This window comes from Protopterus annectens, chromosome 7.part0 (genome assembly GCF_019279795.1).
Source record: "Protopterus annectens isolate FY-2018-M chromosome 7.part0, PAN1.0, whole genome shotgun sequence".
Lineage (NCBI taxonomy): Eukaryota > Metazoa > Chordata > Ceratodontiformes > Protopteridae > Protopterus > Protopterus annectens.
In genome coordinates, this window is record NC_056739.1 from 1,505,288,044 (window position 1) to 1,505,310,666 (window position 22,623).

The 22,623-nt window shown below is 38.5% G+C and overlaps 1 pseudogene; it reads right to left on the reverse strand.

Annotated features, from left to right (window-relative positions):
• Positions 1–22,269: 22,269 nt before the first annotated feature.
• Positions 22,270–22,352, reverse strand: LOC122807363 (annotated as a pseudogene).
• Positions 22,353–22,623: the final 271 nt, after the last annotated feature.

Sequence of the window (22,623 nt, forward strand, 5' to 3'; positions counted from 1 at the left end):
AATTGTCCTTGGTGGTGTGGATATGTCTGATTTGTAGTCATATTCAGCCTTACAGGAAGTCACATGTGAACATACATGCTTGCTCAGATAGAGGTGGACTTATTTCCATGTTGTTGCACCTATGTGTCCCTGTACAGCCAATATAGCAACCTATTATATAGTTTGTGTATTACTGCTGTCTACCAAAGGGGATTATTCTACCTAGGTGGAGGCTGGCTTTACAGGTCGGGTACTGCTGAGTCCATATAGCTATAGTGGATATAAAGTGTACACACCCCTGTTACATTGCCTGGTATTTGTACAATTGAAACATGACACCACAATAACTAATTTCAAAACAATTCCCACCTTTAATGTGACCTATAGCCTGTACAATTCAATTGAAAACATAAAAATCTGGTCTGTGAAAACATAATGAAATAATAATCAGTACAGTAAGCCAGTTGAATGAGTGTGCACACTCTTAAACTGATATGTTGTGTAAGCACCTGTTAAGATGGTTACAGAATTCATTCATCTTGGTTTGGACTCTAACATTATGGCACATCTTCACTTGGCAATAGTTTCTCACCTTCCTTGAAACAGCTTTGTTTGTTTTTCAATAGAATTGTATAGGTTAGGGGTCACATTCAAGATGAGAAACATTTTAAAATGATTTTCTGTGGTCTAATTGTCATACAGCACACAAACTTGGTATTCCAACAGGGATGTGTACACTTTTGATATCCACTGTATATAGGTGTTGATATAGCTGGTAGTGGTAGGCATGGACAGAGGGTCATAACACAGTTGGACACTTCTCCGATTACTACCTGATAATCATGCTGACTCTAGTACCCATATCAGTGTCAGGGCAATGCAACAAGTAGCTGTACACATTTATGTCTGTTGTATGCACTGACACTGATATTACACACATGTGGAATATGCACAATCTATTTACCTGACTGCTTGAAACCCATGTTTTTAGTTTTGTGCCTTCAAACTGAACATACACACATGTGTTCAGGGGATACCTGGTATACATTTCTGTTCTATGTTAGTATATCACACTGTATTTACAGTCTTGCTGCTCAATCATACTTCTCAACCTGTTATAGCAGGACTTCTGGACAATGGCACACACAAATGAGTGACAAAAGGGACATCAGTATTGATACTGTATTAATATAGCTGCACCATACATTAGTAAGTTGATTGCACAGTAGGCTTTGACATCACTGTGATAAACTGGAAGATGTCCAACAGTCATATGTAGGCTATTATGTTATGTTGTCATTGCTCACAGGCTTGCCAATGGTTTGGCTGACATAACACAAGTATATGTGTATGTGATTACAGATAGTCACAAATTTGCTTATTGTTCAGCAGAACACTGTACAGTTGAATGTTATTAATTTAATATATATCACATGCAGTTAAACACACATGTCTGCAAAAGTACTTTATTATGCACATGCCCTATATAGGTCTCTTAGATTTACAAGACATATTCACAGGTAACATATGGATATGGATGACATCCCATTAACTGGCCTAGCAGTGACACAGTCACAACTGTTTGACAGACACCCCAGCAGTTATAATAAGTGAGCTGTCTTTTTGCAGGGTAAGCCAGGCTCCTGAGCTGTGATCCTACCTCACAACCTCTTAGATCATCACATCTGGACAAAGCCTAAAATGATGGAGGGATAAATAGGGACAGATTTTAAATATTCCTGTTGCAAATGTAGGAAGTTTGCAGAATAATACATTTTGCATTACTGTGAATATTCTTAAGGATGTGGAGTCTTAAACTCAATTGTTTGTTATTAGTTAATGACTTCAATCCTCAGCTATTTGCCAATAAAATATATATTTCAGGAGGAACAGACAACAAACTATGATGGGAAAATCTGGATATTCTGTGAAGATCTGTACAGTTAAGAGGTATGGCTGTGATCTCTCCCACTGCAGAGAGGGCCAGATGCTATGGCCATATCTGCTGTTCAGCATGACATTAGTACAGCAAGTCTTGTTGGGAAATATATTCTTCCAAATCATATTTCCCATTATTACATACCAAGTACTACATTCAATTACATGCTTACTTGTTTCACATAACTTTTATTTTTTTCTTCTCTTTTCTGTTTTCTGGTTTTTGTTTTTATTTGTTTGCTCTCTTTCTCTCTCTCTCTCTGCACTACAGGGATAGAGCTGGTTTGAATAGATGACAGCATGGCTTTTGTAGGTGATGCTCATGACCAGGTGATGGCCTGTACACCAATTGGTGTTCCCCACTTGCTAATTGCATGCAGAACAGCTGTTTAGTTCTTCCAATAGCCAATGTCATGGCAACACACTCCTATAACTGAGTAATCCATGTGGGCGTTGGCCCTTTCCCTTATCTGTGAGGAAGACATCCTGGAGGTGTGTGATCTAATACCTCTTACAAAAAGACTTGTGGAGACAAGCCAAATAAATGGTGGAGAATGTTCAAGACTAATGGGCAAAATGTGAGTATTGCTGTTATATGTTTGGAATACTGCTAGTTTAACAGGGTTTGTCTGAACATGCTACCTCTGCATGGGTTTCAGTCTGACAAAGATCTGTCTCTACATAGCTGTCAACTGTAGGGATATCCACATAATGGCCAGAGGTTAGCCTGTTATGTTTGGTCTGTTCCCCAGAAAGGTGTTGTCCTTGTCAAATTAGTAGCATACTCTGGTGATTGCATTCAGTAAATGATAACATCCATTTGCTTTTCTGACTTTATATCCCCCATAAATGATATGTTACAACAAACCCTGTAACACCAGCAACATTCTCAGTGTAGAACAGCAATATTTCAAGTATGGCTATGTATTTGGGCCTCTGTCCACCAATTAGGCCAGGCTTTGTCCAGATGTCATACAGTAGGAGGTTGATAGGTATAATGGTCTATCATTATTTAGTTCTGTCATTCCTGCTGAGGGAAAGGCTGGCAAACATGTTAAAGTCTGTACATTCAAGAGGTTGGTGTATAGAGAATGCTTTTAGATGCTCTTGTAACATATTTTATGTGAGGGAGAGTAACACATGTTTTAAAACTAGGCTGTCAGAACATGTGAAACATATCACTGATAAGAAAGAAGACAGCTCTATAGGTTCATAGGTTCATAGATTAATACTAATTAACTGCCCTTGCGAGCCATTTCACGCATAGCCAATTATCCCTTGTGAGACTCAAGCCCTGCACCCTGTGCTTGCAAGGCAAACACCTTAACCATTAGGCCACCCTCCTGACTCTATAGCTGTACATTTGGATACATCTCACTATGGGGACAGTAGTGGATTCCAAGCTACTGTTTTGTAAAAAGTCTGTTCCTCAGTGTAATGAAACATTCATAAAAAAACAATTGTTATGTACAGAATCAATGTATTATTATTAAATGTGATACTTTATCCCCTAGGGGGGTTAAATGAGAAGTGTAATTGGACGCTGTGTATTTAATTATGTTAAAGTGTTAATTGCTTCTTGTGATTAAAGCAAGCATTTCTTCTAAAGTTTTACTCCTTGAAGGCTTTGGCCAATACATCAGAGTATAATAAATATGTATGAATTACTGGCTGGTTGTATTTCTCTTTGCTATGTTCAGTCATTTTAGTTGTTTTTCTAAGGGGTTGTTGTATGTCTGGCCATTGTGTACGGCCTATCATGATTTTGTAGCAGTGTACTGTTCACTTATTTATTTGGACTGTGTGTGTGTGGGGGGCAGATGTGAGTGTCATGGGTCATTTTGTATCCAGCTGTGTATGCTGACCATTATGGATGGTCTAGCAGCAGGATATGTCTGTATGGACATTTTGTGACATGTCTGCATATATATATATATATATATATATATATATATATATATATATATACATATATATATATTTGAAAACATGCATACAGATACACACACACACACACACACACACACACACACATATATATATATATATATATATATAGATATAGATATATATATATATATATTTATATATATATATATATATATATATATATATACATATATATATATACATATATATATATATATATATATATATATATATATATATATATATATATATATAGCTCAGTATTTATTGGTAATATATCTATATATTGTTATACACATATATGTATCTCCATACATATCTCTCTGTCTCTCTATGTATATGTTTATTTTCAGATATATATTTGTATATACCAATTCTTTCTAATTGCACAGTGTCTCTTCCCTACTGTAAACTGGCTGTAAAATAGGGTATGTTTGAGGAAACATCCTAAAACAATACATTTCAGATAGCTTACTGGTAAGTTGCTGTGACTATGGTGTGCAGGGTCCTGGTTTAAAAACCTGCAAGCGCTATTTATTTTGTTGATAAGCAGAACAAGGACTGTTGGATACAGAGTGATTAAGGCAATTTTGAGCAGCTTTAAGTGTGCTTGCATGGGTTTGCATGATGGTAAGTGGTGTTAATTTATGGTTAAATGAATAGGCACTTACACCATGTAGGCTTCACTTACCAGTGCGCAAATCTGCTTAGCATTTACATTTAAGCAATGCTTTAACCTGCTAAGCATAGCTCTGCCCTGGTAACCATTGATCACATTCCAGTCTGATAAATTAGTAGGGTAATGTCATCTTTAATAAGTGTATTTAATTTCCTGTATATAACATGCTTCTATGTGCTGTCATTACAGTAGCAAGGGGTGAGACTATACAGTATGGGACACTTGGGTATACATGGGTAGTACCACAATATTTTTTTATTTGTTTTATACATGGGTAGTATCCCAGGTTTTGTGCAGTCACACTTGCATGTTACACCAGCTACAGTGCACTGGTTGACAAAAATAGTTTAACACATATTGTATTATTAAGTTAGCACTTTTAACAGTGCTTTTCCAAGTAAAAGTAGATTGCAGATTGTAGTACTTGAACCATACACCCCTTTATGCAAAGCTGGGACTCTGAGTACTAACTATCTTGTTCTTGGTGTTTGAGCTGTATATTTTTTATGTATCTCCTATTGGATATTGATATGATATTAACTGTAGACTACTATGTTTTTTGGACATGTCATTGAGGACTGCTGTTATGTAATAATGGCATACCTTTAAGTTTCAGACTTCTATCCTTCAAAGCATTCATCCTAATGCATAACCTGTTCGCTATCTACTTTCTGTCTGTCCTCTGTACAGGTGTGCAGATGTCAGGTATTGCTAAGGCCAAACAACTATGTAGGTGCCCACATAGTATTGTGCTGTGGGCCTGGACACTGCTGCGAGTTCCAACATATGGGACATTCCTTAATGTGGGCCTTTCCCCTTTTCTTTGCCTGTGTGAGGGACATGACAGAGGTGGTGGGCTACAGATTCAGATACAGTAGGTGGCAATACGTCACCGGACAGGACATGTGGAGACAGTCCAACAACATGGGGGACATATTGCCAGAATTGTGAACAGATTCTATGTCATCAGTGCTGTTATGCACATGGTGGATTGATAAATTGACAGGGTTTGTGTAGACATGCATTTAGTGAGTGACTTCAAGACTGACAGTGATATGTCTCTGACATACCTCTCCACTGGCACGCTGCCCACAGACTGGCCACATGTTTGCCTGCTATGTTTTGTCTGTTCCCCAGACAGTTGGTGTCCTTGGTAAATCAGTTGTGGATGCTGGGGAATGCAGTCAGTAAATACTGACATGTATTGGTATTACTGACTTTATATTCCTCATAAAGGATATGTTACAACTAACCCAGTAACATCTGCAACTATTTCAATGTATGATAGCAATATGTCCAATCTACCCATGTGTTTGTGCCTCTGTCCCCAAATTATGTCAGGCTTTATCCAGATGTCAATGAGGCTCAGATGTATTTAGTATCATTACTTCTTGCCTTCATTCCTGCTATCATCCCAATGATGTAGTAGACCCACAGACATGCCAGAGAAGATGCCATAGATATGAGTCCTTAGCCTGTACATTCTGAGGTGAACTGTACATGTGAGAGGCCTGTGTATGTCTGGCCATTGTTAACAGACTGTCAGGATTGTGTACACGTCATGTGTATGTGTTATTTGGGTGGTGTATGGAGGGGGTGGATGTAAGTGTTATGGCTCCTTTTTTAGCTGACTGTGCATGCTGCTCCAGTTTCTGCTGATCTATTGGGCGTATGTGTTTATAGGGGCAGACTGAGACAGGTCCTGTACCATGGTCAGGTTCAGACTACACTGACAATTGGGACTGTATATGTAGGGCTAGTGTGTGAGTGGCAAACAATGATGTATTTGTTCACGCAATCCGTATACTCTACTGTTCATGTGACTTACTGGTATGTAACTGTGACTGTGGTGATATTGGTTGTGGGTATTCACTTTCACACTGGTGTCTGTTTGTTAGTGCTGTTACATCCCTGTAGTGCCTGATATATGTGCAAATACATGTGCAATTACCCATAGCAGGTTTCCTATTTCAATTACTTGTGCTATTTTACTAAATATATGTTACAGCACACAGGAGGGTGTAACTACAGCAATGGTGTTAGCTTATCTAGGCCAGTACTTCAGATACATCCCCATTTTTATGACTTCCACCCTCCACTGTGTCAGCCTTGGTCCAGATTCATTGCAGTGAGGGGCTCTGAGCATACCTTTCAACTGGCTGGATTGTTTCAGGATGTCCAGGTTTATTGCTCATATTCCTGGTCTGTTTTACAGATTATTCTCATTGTTCTAGTAAATCACTGTGATGATATGATTGTTGTCAAAAAATGAGGACATACATTTCATTTACTTACCTCACATCTATCAGAATATGTATAATGAAACAAACTGTGTCATTCTGTCAAGAAGAGTACAAAGGGACAATGACCTCTTCCTTCCTGGTTGCTATTGCCTTAGTATTGAGATGTGCTATATGGGAGATTTTGACCACAGTGGCAATGTTGTGGTCAAAAGAGACATTGCTGTCAACCTGTGTGCCCAGATCTCTTATAACATCTTATTTGTTCAGGGGACTACCATTGATGTGGTAATGGATGGGAACAAGGTGTTTCCCAAAGGGGATGACAACACATTTTTTGACAATGAGTTTAAGGCCATGGCTCTGACACCAGTCATTGGTCTCAGTGAGGTCATTCTGTAGGATGCCAACATCACTCAGGTAGTTAATAATAGCTCCCAACTTGCAATTGTTTGTCAGCCAGAGTCCCTTCATGTTGGCATGGACTTCAGAGAAGTTGATACCAAACATGAGACGACCCAGGACAGGGCCCTGTGGGACTCCACTTATGACTACTCAGCAGTCTGACTTGGAGTCAGCTATTTTCACACTGTGAGTTCTATCTGTGACCCAGTTTGCAACCCACCTAGTGATACAGGGGTTTCTGCTTAGCTTAGTGAGTTTTTGCATGATTTGTGAGTGGGGAATGTTATCAAAGGCTTTGGACAGATCAAGGTAGGCTGTATGTGCCACCTTGCCTTCATCCACAGCTCAGGTGACTGACTCCAAGAAGTTGACCAGGTTGATAGAGCAGGTATGACCTACCCTTCACAAAACTAAACTGTGCGGGATCCTCAGTCTGCAGATTCCCATAGCCCTGTTTATTAGGTGCACGATGATGCATTCCATAGCTTTGCATAACAGACTCGTCAGGCTATTGGGGCAATAGTTTCCAGGGTCTGTACTCGCTTCTCCTTTGTAGAGAGGGGTGACTGTAGCAGTGCACAATTCAGTATGGACAAAGCCTGAGATGAAGCTGTGACTGAACAGGGCACACAGGTGAGGTGCCAGGTCACTTTGGAGTTCATGTAGAACACAGCCAGGGTTATTGTTAGGTCCCATAGAAGCTGTATTCTTGGTCTTAGACAGTGGTGTTTTAACCTGTGCAGCAGTAATACTGGGTACCTAACAGTGTACTGGTATTGTGATTGATCCATTGGGGAGGGAGAGAGGGGTAAAGTTTGCACTCAATATGTCAGCCAGTATATTGGAAATATTTGTTGGCTCAGTCTAGGAGGTACCATTGTCTAGTAGCTGAGAGCAAATCTTGGTATTGCCATGGAGATTCTTTACATATCTGTATGAGGCGTTGTGGTTGTCTTTACTATGTGCTTCAATTCTATTTTCACAGCTAGCTTTGTAGTATTTAATGAGAGATCTCAACTTTTAATTGTGGCTGATAAGGGTTTTTTTCCATTCTTTGGACTTCACCTTATTCTGTATCAGTTTTCTCCTTCTGTTGTACAGTTTCTTTATGGCCGGGGACCACCAGATTGGCATCCTTTTTTTTGGAGGTGAGGGCCTTGGTTCTATTGGGTATGACAGTATCCATGCATTTGTGTACATGTTCATAGTGCATTGTTGTTTGATTCAGCAGTCATGCAACTAGCCTCCATTTGCATGGCCACCATGAGGTTAGCCACCTCTGTTTTTAGGAGGCCAAATTTAGCTTTGGAAAGGCTTTTCATGTTGGTTACCTGTGCAGTGGAGGTGGGAGGGCTGTGTATTTCCAAAGGTGATTATGTTTTGGTCAGACCTAACTAGGGAGGAGTTGACTATTGGTGTACAGCAACAGTCACCCATGTTAGTAAGGACCAGGTCGATGTGATGGGCAAGTGCATCGGATTACATGAGTAGCTTTCCCAGTTGATGGTGGGGTAGTTGAAGTCAACCAGTATGAGAGTGTTAGGTTGGACACTAATATTCTCCAGGGTGTTTAGGGACATCGAGTGTGAGTCTTGGGAAATGTTTGGGGACCTAGAGGAGAACCTGAACCACTGTCTTACCCAAAGTTAGCTACATCTGTAGGATCTGTGATGCATAATGATGGGCTATCACTCTGTAGGTGTGTGCATCCTTTATGAATATGGAAATACCACCATCTTTGGAGCTTCAGTCCAAGTTTTGCAGCCAAAAGGTGTGGAATGAGTTATAGGCTGGTAGTGCAGTGGTGCGTCCTGCTGCCTTTAACCAGGTCTCTGTTACAGCACAGATGTCATTGTTCCCCATTTTAAGGAATACTTCCAGTGAGTGCATTTTCAGACTTAGACTTCTAGGGTGCAGCAGCATGACCCTCAGATTGCATGCGTTTGTAGCTGTTATATGTTTATGTATATTTATGTATGTATATATTTATATATATATATATATATATATATATATATATATATATATATATATATATATATATATATATATATATATATATATATATATATATATATATATATATTTGTCCACATACATGCATCTCCATACAAATATACATGTATATATAGAGAATCTGACTGATTCTACAGACTCCTTTCCCTACTGCTGAATGACTGTACTAACCTGATATGCTTGGAAAATCATCACTATTTTATAGAGCTCAGCTGGTATAATGGTACATTGCCTTGATTATAATTTATAGGGCCCTGGGTTCAAAACTTGCTAGGACTTATTATTTTACTGCAAGGAAGAACAGTTGCTATTGGGGAGGTAGGGATAAGGGCAATATTTAAAAGAGGTCCCTACTTTGGGCTCATTGACCCCCATTTTGACAGCCTTTGGACAGAATTGTTGGAGTAAGAGGCTCAGATTATGGATCTGATGTCCGACTGCACTATATATATATATATATATATATATATATATATATATATATATATACATATATACATATTCATATATATGTATATATTTAAATGAACAAACACAGGAAAAGGTGCACGCCAAACCAAAATGCGTTGCTCAGAATACACACACAGTCCAAAAACCAAAGAAATCCAGCACTCACAAATAAATGTTCTAAACTCTGTAAACCATGTATCAGGGTAAAAAGGGACCCAAAAAACACACTTAAATGAGTGTACCAAAACTTTAATCCAGTAGAACAAACATATATATATATGTATATATATATATATATATATATATATATATATATATATATATATATATATCACACACACACACACATATATATATATATATATATATATATATATATGTGTGTGTGTGTGTATATTTTATATGTATATCTCTACATATATTATGTATTAATCTTTATATATATATATGTGTGTGTGTGTGTGTGTGTGTGTGTGTGTGTGTGTGTGTGTGTGTGTGTGTGTGTGTGTGCATCTCCATACACATATAAATTTATATATATATATATATATATATATATATATATATATATATATATATATATATATATATATATATATATATATATGTACAAAATTGATTAATTTTAACAAACTTTTTCACTACTGTTGAATGAGTCTACTGAATGATATGTTTGAAAAAAATATATCAGACATATCTTCAGCTTGGATGGCTAAGTGGTAAATTGCTGTGGGTGTGGTATGCAGGGTTCTAGGTTCAAGTCTTGCAAGAGCTGCTTATTTTCTTTCTGGAAAGAAGAATGGCTGTTGGATACAGAGTGATTGAGGCAGTTTTAAGCAGTTGTAAGTGGGTTTGTGAGGGTTTATGTGGCGGTAAGCAATGCTAACTTCTAGTTAACTATGCTTACATACAGTTAGCCTTAAAAGTGCTTAATCTGTGTAGGCATTGCTTAGCACCATGCAAACAGGCTTAGTCCCACTTACTACTGCTTACTCCCACTTACCCCCATGCTAATTTCTTTAAAAGAAAAGAAAAAATGGGTGATAGGAAAGTGGTGAAAAAGGGGGCATGAAGGGGGAAAACAATATGAAAGATAGCTATGGATGTGCAGGATGGGTGTAGGGAAGGTCCATAGCTGTGCATTTCTTCTACAACAACAGCTGTGCATAAATATATATATATATATATATATATATATATATATATATATATATATATATATTGAATTTGGAAATATATTTGGACACTCAAACCCTTGAGAGAGGGGTGAGGACAGCAATAATGTGTTGTGAAGCCAATTAGACTAGATTACATGTGTTCAGTAGATATGTGTGTGAAATGGACAGCTATGTATGGGGCAACATTTTTTTATGGGAACAGATTGCCTTTTTTTTCATGGTGAGAGTGGGATGTCAGGGAAGGATAGTATGTATATTTGGGGAGGTAGGTTGGGTAGGATCACAGACAAGACAGACAAGATAGCATACAGGTGCAGTATATGACACATGTGGGGGGTAAACATCTCAGACATGTAGGGGTATTTGGTAAGCCCACAAGCCCCCAAATGGATACAGTGGGACTGAGGTCCCCACCCATGGGCAGTCACCACTGCACCTTCATGGTCCCAATGGTGGCTGTGCTGGGGGCTGGGAGCAGCAGGGGCAGGCTGACCCTCTAAATGCACCACATGGCCCTCAATCTGGTGTAGCAAATCTCCCAATTCTTTGCGGAGCATCCTATGCATGAGACCCTAGACCTGGCTTTAGGTGACAGGATCCTATCCATGCCCTCACCTGGGGGGATGAGCCCCCTCCCCTGAGGCGGTTCCACCTGAAGATGGTGCTGGACCATCTGACAAGGAGGTCCTGGAGTGGGTCCCAAACATGCCAGGACCTGGTGGCACAGCCAGATGAGGCCAGAGAGGTGGATCCACTGGGATCAGCCTTCCCAGAAGTGATATGGTGTTGCAGTTTTAGAACATGTTTGTTAGTCATGAAAAACACATTCCAGGATTAGTTATAACAGCATGCATGAGTATTCCCATTAAGTCAAAACAACAGATTTGGAACATTTGCATAGCAAACAGAACACATGCATATGTGGAACCACAGTGACCATTACACTGGCATGCAGGTTACATTGATAGCAGCAGGCCACCAATGATAGTATTTGAACAGGGAAAATGAATTGGAAAACATGTCGATATTTGTAGAACAATAGGACACAAATCCCAATGGTAGGTTTGGTGGAAAACATACCCATTCATTTATGTGTTTAGATTATTGGTAAAGATATGTCAGGGGAGAGAGAGAGAGATGTCAATTAACAAATGTAGATTCTTGCAGTGTTCACAGCTTTAATGATAATTGCTCTAATCATTACTCTGCAGGTATTATTACAACAACCTATGGCCTTGGATTTAGCAGTAATTACAGCCTTCGTATAGCTACTGTATACCTTTACTTACCTGGCAGACCTGTGGAGGAGATTTCTGTTAGCACTACCTGTCTGTTTCTACCCATATTAACATAGTCAGGGTTACATATGTGCACTCATACGGTGTGTGTGTGTGTGTGTGTGTGTGTGTGTGTGTGTGTGTGTGTGTGTGTGTGCACGCACGCGTGCTACTACCACACTCTGCCTTGATTTCTATTGGTCACCCTGCTTGTTGGCAGTGGGGACCAGAAGCTGTGACAGCATGACACTTGAACATTTCTTGGGGGAGACTATTTGGCGTATGTACTTATCTTGCTGTCATTTGCAGCTTTGGGGTAGGTTCCATGGGTGTTGGACACAGTATAACTACAGCCCTCTTATAGCTACTTTATACCTTTTCTTACCTGGCAGACCTGTGGAGGAAATTTCTGTTAACACCATCTGACTGTTTTTACACATATTCACAAAATCATAGGTAAAATTATGTATACAGCTTACTACCACATTCGGGATTCAAACTGTGCCTGTTTGCGCATAAAATGCAACAAAAATTTTTCTGTTACATCAGAACAAGCTATTGAGAAACTGCTGTCTCTTCCTTGAATGTTTTCTTTCTAATACTCTCTTGGTTGTACAATCTGACCTTGTAATTATGACATTCTTATACATACATTCCTATACATATCTTTTGACATAGCAGTGTGGAAAACAGTGGTTAACACAACATTACTATTTAGATATTAGATCTTGCTGCATGAAACATTTCATATCAGTTAATTTTATTTTTATTTTATTTATTTTTTATTTTACATTTGTTGACTGGGATAGTCTAACGTGATATATGTCCATTTTCAGTAGAGGCCCGGGGAAAAAAGCTCCACATAAAACAAAAGCACATTAAAAATTCAGTTTCAAAACATTAAACTTCAATTAAAGATACTAGTCATACAAAACATGTGCTAAAAGGTAAATAAGCATATGTGATATAAGAAAGTAGAATAAAATAAGACACACCTTTTTGTTTTTTTCCCATCACTGTGGGAAGGAAGTATTCAGAAGGATGATGGAGATTCCAGAACAAAGTTTTAAGTAAGGAGCAGCAGGAGAGACTAGTTTAAAGAGAACAGATTTGGGAGAAAATTAGTTGAGGGGTAGTAACTCAGAGCGACAGGGGAGAAGTTCATTATGTCTATCTTGGGTAGAATACGTCTAACATAGAGGTAGTGGACTTTAAAGTGACAACTGAGTAGAGGTGGAATAGCAAAGGAAGAAATAGATGATAATGATAACAGGATGAGGACATCTTAGTCTGGGTTAGTACAGGGACAGAACCAGTGGTCTGGGTTAGTACAGGGACATAGCCAGTGGTCTGGGTTAGTACAGGGACATAGCCAGTGGTCTGGGTAAGTACAGGGACATAGCCAGTGGTCTGGGTTAGTACAGGGACAGAGCCAGTGGCTAGTAAGGTATAATTTAAGGTTCTTTTTGAAAAGTGTAGTAGATGAGAGAGAGGTAAGTTCAGGAGGAAGTAGGTTCCAGCTTTTACCCACTGCATTAGAGAAGAGGGAATCACCTGCTTTATTGTAGGGTTTATGTGTAGATACCAGTAGTTTGTTGGCTGAGCGTAGATTTGTAAGATTGTTATATGGGCTGATAAGATTTGTGAGAATTGGTGTTTTACCTGGATAATAAAGGGTTTTATGGGTAATAATTAGTTGTTGAAATAAAATCTGATTGTGCAGTTCAAGCCAACCCAGTTGATTCAGATTTTGGCAGTGGTGGGTTCTAAAGGGGGAGCCATAGCAAATCTGGCTATACTATTGTAGGAGATTGCAAGCTTGTTGAGGTTAGTTTTAGATAGATTAGTTTATATAGGAGAGGCATGAAAGAAAGTAGAGATAAGGTGGGTGTGGGCAATAGTAGTTCTGGCTATGGGAGTAAGGAAGGGTTGAATTTTGTAGAGGGAACCTAGTTTATGGTTAACTGATTTTGTTGCAGAGTTGATATGAGTGTCATAGTTAAGGCTGTGGTCAATAGTAACTCTTAAGAGTTTGGTAGAAGTGTCAGGAGATATGACTGTCCCATTTTTGGATTTGATAGAGATGTGAAATGGGGTGGATTTTTGTGTAGGCGAAAATATTAGTAGTTTAGTCTTTTTTGGGTTGAGGAGGAGACCGCGTTGTAAAAAACATTCTTCTACAAGCTCAAAGACATTTTGGGTAAGGGACTGCAGTTCAGAAGACCCTGCAGCTGAGGATATTAATATGGAGTCATCAGCGTATTGTTTAGTTACAGCTTGAGGGATACTAATAGATAGATCATTCATAAAGATGGAGAATAGAAGAGGGCCTAAAATAGATCCTTGAGGTACACCAAGGGTGACAGGAAGAGGGGCAGATAGAGAGTTTTCCTAAAGCACTGCTTGTTGCTTGTTATCTAAGTAGGACTTGAACCTCTCTAGTGCTTGAGTATCCAGTGAGAGGGGCTTGAGAAGATTCAAGAGTAGCTGATGGTTAACCATGTCGAATGCTTTTGAAAGACCAATAAAGATAGCAGAGGACAGGGTGTAGTTGTTACGTTTTTGTTAATGTGGTCAGAAAATGACAGGAGGGCAGTAGTGGTGCTATGGAAGGGTTAAAAGCCATACTGAGAGCTGGCTAATATGCCATTTAGGAGAAGGTGGTCTAGTAATTGATGGTGGATGCATTTTTCCATGATTTTAGCTATGGGCAAGAGTAGGGCAATAGGACGAAAGTTGCAAAGTTCTGTTGAGTTGCCACCCTTGTGTAGGGGGATAATGTGTGAGACTTTTCAGATATCTGGATGGTACCTTCTTTAATGGTTCTGTTTATTAGGATAGAGATAGGATAAGCAATAACATTGGCTGCTATTTGAAGATACTTAGCAGGTAAGAGGTCAGCTGAAGGGGCAGAGGGTTTGAGTTTCTGAAGGAGGGTACAGATGAGGGATGTAGGGATGGGTTGGAGTTGGAAAGTGGGTGGAGAGGTATAGGATGATGGGGGTGAAGTAGAGGATACAGGAGGTAGTGAGTTAACAAGTGACTTGATAGCTTCAGTAAAGAAGTTATTAAAGGAGTCAGCAATATGTTTAGGAGTGTCTTGGGTAATTCCAGATGGGGTAGGTGTCTTAGAGCAGCCAGGATGAAAGAGTCTATTGATTCCTGACCAAAATTTCTGATGATTTTGTTGGTTGGCTTGTTGAAGTTGAAAGAAGAAGGTGTTTTTTTGTCCAATAGTATAGAAGTTTTAGTAGAGTTTCTGAGCTGTTTAAATTTTAAGCACTCAGATGGGTCTTTGGAAGTGCACCATTTGGCCCAAAGTTTGTTTCTTAGGAAAAATTTTTGTTTAGTTTCCTTTGTAAGCCATGGTGCAGTTTTGGTTTTATTCCTAAGGGTACAAGAAGAGGCATGGTAGTCTAGGATTTCAAGGAACTTAGAACTGAAGTATGCCAATGTTTCCCCTAGTTGGAGGTGTTTTAAGGGTTACCAGTTGCAAACTCTCAGTTAATTTGGGAAGTGTTCAGAGTTAAAATGTTTATTGGAGCGAATAGTTCTGAAGGTTAAAGGGCTTGGTGCGTAGGTCTTTTGTCGAATTAAATAGGTTAGTGAGTGATCACTAATGTCATCAAGGAAGATGCCTGCCATGTAGGTTGGGGACTGTGTATTTATAAGGATCCAATCTAGGGTGGATTCTTTATTGGTGGGCTTATGGATGTAAGATGATAGTCTGAGAGAAGCTGTGTAGGTTTATCTGGTTAGTAGGGTTATCAGAATTGCAGGTATTCCAGTTGATATTAAAGTCACCTAGCACAATGGTTTCTTGAGTTTCTTGTTTCTTACAAAGGCACTAACTTTGTGAGATGAGACTTGATTATTTAATGCTTTCAGAGCTATAGTTGCTGTGCTTAACCTGTAGACATTTCAGTTCATACAATACCAAAGTAAACATAACTAGTCCAGGGTTTTGATTTTTATTGACAGGCAGTTACAGTTTTATTTATATATAACCTATATCACACTATTACTGTAATATTGTCTGGTTTATTCAGTACAAAATATACCCATTTTTAATACTGGAAGGTCACATTCTACTCCTTTATATTTATTTGGTATGAATACTACAAGCTAGATTATTACTCACCAACCTCGCGATGCAGCCTTAGCAGCCTGCTTGCATGGGCTTCTTGGTTCACAGCCCACTCTGCTAGAGCTGTAAAGAAGATAGAGAAACATTTATGCATACCTATCCATCACATGCACAGGCCAGACTTTGATAAAAAGTTATTGATATTAATACTTACACATGCCTGGGCCATCCCTCTGCCATGCATCTTGGACCTACTTGTCCAAGAGCTCCCTCTTCCTCCACTTTAATTCTGCAAAGTGGTGCTAGACCTGCTCACCAGTCCAAGGGATGCCAGTGGCACTGGTGATATCATGGGCGAGACTTTCCCAGGCCTCTGTTTTGTATTGGGAGCCTGGTACTGGTCCCGCAGCAGTCTCAGATCATGTTTTTTACAAGGAGTCCAACCATGACCCTGGACTCCTGTATGCCCCAGCACTCTGCCCAAAAGAGCACACCCTCTCCAACACCAGCCATAGTGCCTACAGTGGGGAGCTACAACCAGTTATGAGCTGCATTTCTGCCTGTGAGGTTTAAATATGACCGATTTCCCACCCTTTGCCATGAGTGGACGGTTTTGAATATGCTAAGCTAAGCTAAGCGCCGAGCAAACCCACTTAGCTGGTATATGCATTGCTTAAAGAGGTAGATGCTAAGCACTGCTTACCAGTGTGCGATTCCACTTAGCTATGTTAATTCTTGCTTAGAATTTACATTTAAGCAATGCTTATACTAGCTAAGCATAGCTGACCACAAGTTAGCATTGTTCAGCTCTTCTTTTACAGTTTATCAGCATTGTGGGGTTGCTTCCTCATAAATAACATATTATGCTATGTATGTCTACCTTCCATAACATCCCCCTATGTGCTTTCCTTACAATACATTCTTTTGTGGCTATGCTGTATGGGACACTTGTGTTTCTATGGGGGTTTCATATCTGTACTACACTGAAACCTCACATTTGGACCTGCTACACTATCCTGGTTAACAAATATATATATTATTTGCTACCTACTGATAACAAAATATATTTTCGTGCTTTTTTAACAGATAAAATTGAATGGACTGAATGAGGACTTGAATCGCAAATGCCTGCTTGTTAAGCGAAAGCTGTAACCACTATGCTATTTCAATTTACACTGTGTTGGCCATATATTTGTATTTAGCTCATTGGGATGTGTAAGCTAGGCTGAGCATAGCTACACGACATGCACTCCCACGTAGCTATACTTAAACTTCATTGTGGACAGATACAAATACATATGTGTTTTATTTTTATTTACTGTAAGGGTTTGTGCATTGCTTTCTGCACCATTAACTGTGTATTGCTCTTACAAACTTAGAAAGTTGATAGGATAAACAGTTTTTGCATTAGATTAATGTTTTGGTCCCGTGCAGACAGGGAGGTGCACATTTTACGAGGAACACACCAAAATATATGAGTCAACTATCTGTACACATTTCAAGACTAATTGAGAGGTAAGCTCCATGGACATACCTCTCCCCTCTATAGATTTTTGCAGAATGTCCAGATTTTTGCCTCATATTTTGGTGTGTTCCTCCTAAAATCTGCACTTTTCTGGCAAATAGCTGAGGATTGATGTCATTGTAAGGGCAAAGATTTGAGTTTAAGACTCTACATCCTTCAGAAAATTTATCCTAATGCAAAACTTATTATTCTATCAGCTTTCTAAGCTTGTAAGAGCAATATTTAAAATCTGTCCCTATTTGTCCCCCCAATCATTTTAGGCTTTGTCCAGATGTTTTGCTCTAAGAGGTTGACAGGTATGTCCACAGACACTAACAGGTGTCTGCGGACACTTTCACTCATTTTGTATTGCCTTGCAGCAACTCTGGAGTGCAGGGGGTGTGTATATTGTAAGAACACTGCTCTCGGACATGCCCCCTGTCCTCGTACACAGACCTGTGTCTGTGTAAGAATACAGCAGTGTGCCTTCATGCATATGCAAGGAGTGCTGCTGTTCTATATGGACACGGGATGTTCTGTGTAAGAATAACTCTATTCTTACACAGAGCGTTGCTGAATTCGGGGGGTGTATGTATGTATGTTTCTAACCGAAATGATGTATCTATGTCATGTAACTCCTGTATTGTACAGAATATTATACTATATCTTATATTTGCATATCTTTGTATAATGCTCATATTAATCTTAAGGGAAGGGCTATAAGGAATATATATATATAGTACAGGGTATCTTTAGGGATGTTATAAGACTATGATGTTTCCAAGATGCCATATTACTGTGCTACTTAGGCAGTTGCTGCATTTAGTGAGTGTGGTTACTTATGTTGTAGTTCCTCTGAGTCTGTACACATTGCAGTAGATATAAGGTGATTGTGAAGCATTACAACATTTTTGCATTCTGAACTGTACAGACATGAGCAGAGCAGCCCAAGTCTGAGATCGCTAAGACATTTATTTATAACTTCCTACATGTAACAGTGATAAAAGCTGTGATGGTACAAGTTGTAAGGTAGCTGGTACATACAGTATCACTGCATAGTAGAGCAATAGAAGAGAAGCGTGTCATGTGTCTAGTGTGCTGTATTGTTGATAATTCTTAATGTTTTCCACTTTACAATTTTTACAAACTGGTGCAGATGTCAAGTAGAAGGCTGAAATTGTTCCTCTTGCGGTATAAATAATTTGTGATAATAAACTAATCAGATGATCCCCCATATATGGGATTTTATAACATCCACTGTCTATTTGACAACATTTAAGAATAATTTATTTGCTAGACTGTTATAAGGGTTCAAGATCAAGGAAATAATGTAGAGTCATTTCATTTGGGAAAGTTTATAGGTAAACATGTGTTTGGTGAAAAGGGGTTATTATTAGACAAATTAGCATAAGTATTCAGGAGATCTAGTAACTTCGTAGCAAGCTGTATGTTGTACATTTTTTGGGGAGCACAGAGACCTATAGAGTCAGTGAATAGATCAGCAGTGATTTAATTCTTGACCCACAGCCACTTTGAGTGACATTAAATACAGTTGTTGGGTACTGCCATGGTACTTTGTCAGAACACACCATTTTTGAAAGGACAGAAAGAGCTCAATCCAGCCACACAGAAGCAGGAGCATATGTCCCTTCAGATCAATAGACAGATTGGCAAATATGTACTACAGGCAGACATATGGACAGGTGCAGGTTTAAGGTGTTAAGATTGTGAAGAGTTAAGAAAAACTTAAGAAAAAATACCAGAAAGAGCAGCTAAATGAGCTTTAAGCACTTTCTTGACTGATAACTCTAGCATAATTTCTTTTAAAAGAGAAATGTGACATACATATTTGGTTTGGATAAATTTTATTTATTTACAGTTAGTTCAGCTGTATTACAAAACATCACAAAAATAAAGTCAGCCTTCTAACAAACAAAAAATAAGGTGCTCCTCATGTAGGAGGCTATGTCCTATAGCTACTCCTCTATAAATATATTAACTCCAAGACTAAAAGCTTCCCTACAATAAAAGTTCCACAGTGTCATTAAAAAAAAAATATATATATATATATATATATATATATATATATATATGGTTCCCTATCAGAAGCCTGAAACACTATAAGCTTGAAAATCAAAATCCTGAAACCAAAAGCCTGAAAACTCAAAATCCTGAAAACCCAAAATCCTGAAACTCAAAATCCTGAAAACACAAATAATGCTAATATGCCAATACAAAGACACTAATATCTACCGACTGACCTTGACCCTAACCCTAACCCTAAGGTCCGTCACTATCGCACACTCACCTGACCCGCGCCCTAACCCTAACTCACTTAAACCACCCCTAACCCTAATTTTTGTCACTATTGCATACATGCCTAACCTGCGCCCTAACCCTAACTCACTTATACCGCCCCTAACCCTAACATAAAACCAACCGCACACTTACCTGAACCCAATGCATGACCTAACACCACAGGCCTAACAATAGCAAAGCCACAATGACGTCAGTATGTCTATTTTGTGTTTTCAGGATTTTGAGTTTCAGGATTTTGGGTTTTCGTGATTTTGAGTTTTCAGGCTTTTGGTTTCAGGATTTTGATTTTCAAGCTTATAGTGTTTCAGGCTTCTGATAGGGAACTATATATATATATATATATATATATATATATATATATATATATATATATATATATTGCCTAAACAAGAACGACAGCACACAACACCGACACCCACATAGCGACACCACATGGTCGACAACTGAAACGCCGAAAACGTTAGTGCTGCACAAAAAAAAAAATAACATTTCCTTTTTTGTGCTCTGCCCCCAACACCCCCCCGCACTTTAATATACCAACTCCAAGATCGCACTACAGTGCAGGAATGGAAATCTTCCCATTCCGCTCTATGGAGACATACAGTTTCCCCATTGTCAGTGTTTCAATTGTTGACCATGTGGTGTTGAGTGTCGTTATTTTGCACTGTCGTTCTTCTGTAGGGGATCTATATATATATATATATATATATATATATATATATATATGCATGCTATGAAGTTCACATAGATTTAACTAAAAACAGTGGGTTATTCTTATTACAAACAAACTGACATAGATAAAGCACATTTATCCTGAGATTTTTAGTAGAAAACAAAGTAAGAAGAAGTCAAATGCAAGGTTGTTGTTTTTCTTTCGGCTTTTCCTGATTAGGGTTCGCCACAGAGGAACGCCGGTCCGTTAATGATTGACAGTCGATTTGTTATGGTGCCGAAGTGCCAGCCCAATGCCCAACTTTCAACGAAGGTAAAATGCAAGGTAAGAAGTCCAAAAAAGTAGAAGAAAGAACTTGCTTTCGGAGCAGAGGAAAATGCAGGAACATGTACTTTATATCTCCTCAAAAAGCAAATACATGTATATGAAGTGACAGGAGTGAGTATGGGTGGTATAGTGTTATGAATCTCTCTCTCTCTCTAAATAATTCTTTTTTATAATGTCACTATAGATCATTAGAAAGCATTCATTTTGAGCTGCAGATATGTGTAGAGAGAGAGAGGAACAAAATTCAGGAAGTGCAGATGGGGGGGGGGGTACAAGGGTCATCCCAGAAAGTAAGAGACAACTTTGAGAGCCATGAAAGGCATATTGGGACCAGCTAATGTTCTTCTTACTGCGGTGATTGAAGAAATATGGGTATTACATTTTTGATGCACTCTAGAGAGATGACATTAATGAACTAAAGTTGTACAATTAAAGTTGGAATATAGAGAATGTATTGCTTTTGTGAAACAGAGAATAAAAAAAATATTGTCTGGTCTTATGGTAATCATACTTGAGTATAGAGAAAGGACAACAGGCTGAAATGGAAAGGGAAAGAAGGGCCATTAATTAAAAAACTTAAATGCCATCACAGACATGATATTAGAATATATACTGCCATTGTTAAAACTAAAAAAAGTTGTGAAATAGCAAGCAGCCTGTCGAGTAATAAAGAAGAAAAATAGAAAAGTAAGAAGCTCAAGAGGAAACAAGCTTGCCTGGAATGACAATTGCCACTGAAGGAACTGTCTGCATATAGAACCTGCTGGTATGTGGCTTGAACATAGGATCAAGCTGTCAGTGCTGCCTGATCTGTGCTTATGTTATCAGACTAAGTTCAGCTATGAGATTCCTCTGAAAGTTTTAAGGCCTGATTGGAGTCATGTCTACAGGATGATATATTACAGATAAATGACAGTTGTTTTAAAAGAACTTTTTTAATAATGGTATCAATGTTAAATTGTATGTATGGTTAATCACTGAAGCAATAATCAATGACTCTAGTTCCATAAGAAATAGCAGACATCATACATATTCAGCTATAACAAAGTCTACAGATACAGCATTGTTTCCCATACCCCCACGTGTGCAATTATACTAACCATGAGACTGCATAGCTATGGGGGTAAGTAGAAATGTCCTTACCCCTCTACTCTTTGAGCTTGCTCTGTTTAATAACTTTTTGTCAGCAAAACAAGATGAACCAATGAAAATAATTTGATCATTCGTGTTACAGTGAACCTGGGGTCACTAATCAACAAGTATCACTGAAAAAAGTGTGTGTGTTGTAAAGTTCACAAAGACTTCTGACATCCTTATCAAGGGAACTACCTTCTGTACTTTCATGCAACAGTGAAATGCAATCTAACAAATATCACAAATGCAAAAACACAAAATGTACTTAATCAAAGCACTTAATAGGTAGTAAGTCATAAAGAAAATAGACATATTTAATACATTAATCAAACTAAAATAAATACATAATTAATATATTTTTTTTTGCAGAAGAGCAAGCCACCCTGCAGCGCTTATGTGGGAGATTTGCCCCACTCTCAGCATCTTTTTTTAATACATGTTTTTACCCCTATGGAGCAGTCTATCATATGCCATTGGCACATCTCTTT